The sequence below is a fragment of the Seriola dumerili genome, unplaced genomic scaffold (genome assembly GCF_002260705.1).
Source record: "Seriola dumerili isolate Sdu_G_001 unplaced genomic scaffold, Sdu_1.0 BDQW01000480.1, whole genome shotgun sequence".
NCBI classification, from domain to species: domain Eukaryota; kingdom Metazoa; phylum Chordata; class Actinopteri; order Carangiformes; family Carangidae; genus Seriola; species Seriola dumerili.
The window spans coordinates 22190-26570 of NW_019174735.1; the positions used below are offsets into that span (position 1 = coordinate 22190).

At 39.6% G+C, this 4381-nt stretch overlaps 1 pseudogene; it reads right to left on the reverse strand.

Moving 5' to 3' along the window:
* LOC111235407 lies at positions 1–3752 on the reverse strand (annotated as a pseudogene).
* Positions 3753–4381: the final 629 nt, after the last annotated feature.

A 4381-nucleotide genomic window follows, 5' to 3' on the forward strand; every position in this document is an offset into this window, starting at 1 on the left:
TCAACATTTTCTGCTCTGGACACACAAAGAAATCTCATTGGCTGAGGTGGACTAAAGTGGGCAGGGCCAGGTAATCAGGTATCTGCTCCTTCCTCATTGAGATTTAACTGTCTTTATATTCATTGTTTAGTTTTTGTGATGTTTGTGCGTCAGTCCACAGACACAGTCTCTGAAAACTCAGTGTTTTCACAGTGTGTGACTCCTCTAGTGGATGTTGTGGAGTATTGTGTTGTCTTTGCTCCAAAGGTTTTTGTACAGAGTTTTGGTGTTTCCTGTCTCACTGTGGGCCTCAGAGCACAGTAGTACACAGCAGAGTCAGACACCTGAAGCTTCTGGATCTTCAGAGGAACTGATCTGACGGTGGAATTCAGAGTGGATGAAAATCTCTCCTTGTGGTCGTCTGCTGTGTTCCTTCATCCAGTTTAATGCGACTCAGGATGAATTTGGGCTGTGGTTTTCTATTCCTGTTTGTACGCATTAGAGACTTGGACCTGTTGACTGCTGTTTATATCCACAGTCAAGTGTTACTGCTTCTCCTTCAGTAGCGGTCACGTCTCCTTTTGGTTGCAGCACGTTTCTTTTTGTCCTCTGCACAAAGGACAGATCACCTTTTCAGGATTATCATCAGATGACGAAAGGAAAGGTCATTGCACATTTATTACACACAGAGTGTCAGCAGTTTCAATTACATCGGCAGACAGTTCAGAAAGAATGATTGATTTACCTGGTTTACCGAATTGTTAGGGGCAAGTAGAAGGATCTGAGTTCTAGACCAGATGTTGCAGGAAGGATTTAAACATGATATATATCACAGTCTGTAAAACAATGGAAACTGATGATTTATTAGAAATTATTGGATCGAAAGGACTTGTACATTGAAAATGAGAGGACCTATGATTGGACCCTGTGGTACACCACAAAAAATCACAACTGGACAGAACGACAAACAAACATCTTTAATAAAAATAAGAAGAAAGCAGTTGATTCCTGAGTCTGTGGTACAACCATGTTATGTGATAAGTCACATTGTGTGATCTGTCAGTGATGTATGGAGCCCTGAAGTGTAACGTTGTGTGACTCCCTCTAGTGGATGTTGTGGAGTATTGTGTTGTCTTTGCTCCAAAGGTTTTTGTACAGAGTTTTGGTGTTTCCTGTCACTGTGGGCCTCAGAGCACAGTAGTAAACAGCAGAGTCAGTCACTGCAGCAGAGAGAATGTTCAGATGAAACTCTTTAGTTTTCTTGTCATGTTGTAAAGATAGTCCTGGTGTGTTTCTCTGAATAATCTGCGATGAGAAATTGTGGAGTGAACTCACTTCTGTTGATACCAGTACAGGTAATCAACAGAGCCTGAATAGTTGCAGGAGAGAGTCACAGTGTCTCCTTCTGAACCCATCACTTCATCTTTAAATTGTTTCACATAAATCCTCAGAGGATCCTGAAAAATACAAAAAGATATTTCAACATGACGCTTGGATGAATATTCAAACATTTTTAGACTGAAGTTTGATTTTAAAAATGTATTTAATCCAAAGAGCCTGTTTTTCTCATGAACATCTACTAACTCTCAGATGTTGCTTTATGTTTTGAGAACTTACCAGAATGAAAGGAGACGATCATGATCCAAACTAAAAGCAGCAGCATTTATTTCACTTGTACTGAATGAAACAATAGAGAGAACTCAGCAGCTCTCAGGTCTGAAATGAAGCCTTTCATATTGAGTTGTATAGCTCCTCCTCTTGCTGTGCTCTGTTTCCATTCAGACTGATGGAAGCTCTAGAAATGACAGTGATGCTGCTGCTGCATCATCATCATCATCAATCATCATCATCATCATCATCATCATCATCATCATCATCATCATCATCATCATCATCATCATCATCATCATCATCATCATCATCATCATCATCCAGGAAGGTCAGACTGAAGGAGGAACCTGCAGAAATTCACCTGAATCAATCTGGAGAGAAACAACTTTCTGAAAACTCAAAAGCTCCACTGCTGCAAACTGTAGAGAAAGTCTGACTGTGAATGTGAAACATGTTCAGAGAAGAAGAAGAAGAAGAAGAAGAAGTTAAGATGATATTATCAGCATTCAGGCTAAAACATTGTAGATTATACATTCAGACTTTGTGTTTATTGTCACCACTGTGATCAACTCTCTGATCAGCTGATTTTCTTCCCTGAATCCAGATCTGATGATTCTCAGTGAAAGATTTAAATGATGCAGCAAACTCTCTCCATCATGTGTGGCTTTTATTGCTCAGTTTACTGTTGTCAACTGCATCTAGACTGGATCATGAGAAACCATTGAAGTGTAACAGTGTGTGACTCCCTCTAGTGGATGTTGTGGAGTATTGTGTTGTCTTTGCTCCAAAGGTTTTTGTACAGAGTTTTGGTGTTTCTCTGTCACTGTGGGCCTCAGAGCACAGTAGTACACAGCAGAGTCAGACACCTGAAGCTTCTGGATCGTCAGAGGAACTGACTTGTTCTTGATTTCTGTGTGAAAATCTTCTGCTGATTTCTGTCCTTTCTCTGAACTGTAGTGTTGTGTCAAAAACCTTGGGAAATCATTTTCTTCTTGTTTGTACCAGAGCAAATAAGCATTCGAGGTAATGCTGGTCTCAAATTCACAGCCAAGTGTAACTGTGTGTCCTTCAGCAGCAGTGACATCAGCTTGTTGGCTGGTTCACTGTCTCTTCTCCTTTACACTCTGGGAAGAACAGAACATGCAGAGGAAGAGATGAATCAATAAAGATGATTGATTAAAGGAGAACAGTCAGTAGGTTTAAAGAGTTACTATCCAGAGAGTCAGACACACACACATGTAGAACAGATGTGATTTTCACTGATCATTGTCACTTTCAACCATAGAAAGTGTTTTTACAAGGTAACAAATGTCAGCAGAAATGATGTGCTCTGATTTCCTGTATAATAAACATTAAAAGCTCTGACTGTAGAGCTCAGTAATATGTTAAAGTGTCTGAAGAGGAAACATGTTGTGCTTTCTATCTTACCAAAGAAAAGAGCAGCAAGAATAATCCACAGCCAATGTTCCATCTCTACAACAAGGTTTAAATCAACAGGAGAAACTAGCTGATGTTCAACATTCACTCTGACAGTTGTTCTCTTCACAGCAGCAGTTATTATTGACACAGTGGTTGAACACAGTGAGGAAGTAGTGCACCGCCTACTTGATAATGTGGCCCTCTAGTGGAGGTAAAAAGTAGAGTTCAACAGTGTGGAGAAAAGGCTTCCAGCAGCTTGTCAGTGTGTCAGCTTGTGTTTTGTACAAAGACTGTGGTTGCTGTCACTGTGGGCTTCACAGCACAGTAGCACAGAGCAGAGTCAGTCACTGCAGCAGAGGAGATCTGCAGATCCATTCTGGTTTTATCACCACTCACTGTAACTGACAGTCCAGACTTTGTTGTATTTTGAGTTGCTGAGCTGAGAGATGAGGAACTCTGGTGGTTTTCCTGGATATTGTCGATACCAGAAGAAATAATCATCACCAGTTGCCTTGTGGAGTAGTTGTAGGACAGAGTAACAGTGCTGCCTTCTGAACTGAACTCTTCAGTCTTGACTGGAGTCAGTTCTTCACAGCTGACTCCTAAAGAAACAGGAAACTCTGTTTTAACATGATGTAAATGTTCCAATACATAATTTACATTAATTTTCCTGCATGATCTCACATACCTGTTAGAGTAGAGACAAACAGTAGAGACAGTACATAATAGTCCAATGACAGCATGTTGAATAAAGGTAATGTTGATGGTTTGTGTATTGAACTGTGCTGAATATGGAAGTTCCTCTCTCTTCTATAGTTCAGTAACAGCTCAGCTCCTCCCTGAATCTCTCCGTCTCCTCTGAGATCTGTTATTTCTCTTCTCTCTGTGACACTTCCTCCTGGTGAACAGACTGGAGCAGCTTTTTTTTTCTTTTTTTTTTGGTGATTAGGAGTTAGAAAAAGGTAGCTGTGTCATATTAAATGGTGGATCGCCTTTTCAGGATCTGCGAAAACAGTAATGCACAATATACTGTTATACTCCTAAAGCGGAGATTGTGCAACTGAAGTCAGCTGACAATGAATGAAATTGTTATTGTCCAATATTATATTGAGATTATGAACATTATCATTAACATTAAACAACAATTTAAAAAAAATTAATTTCACCTCCTTCACAGAATTCTTGGGAGAAAATAAAAGGACTCAGCTCTAGACTCAGTCAGTTGTAGGAAGCTGTTGAACACCAACATGTAAATGTAATAAACCAGCTGCCTTAATTACTGCACTTTAATATAATATAGAATCACATATTTATCAGTGAAACTGTGGAAACTGATGTTGTGTTTGAAAATAACTTGCAAATGAAACAATGT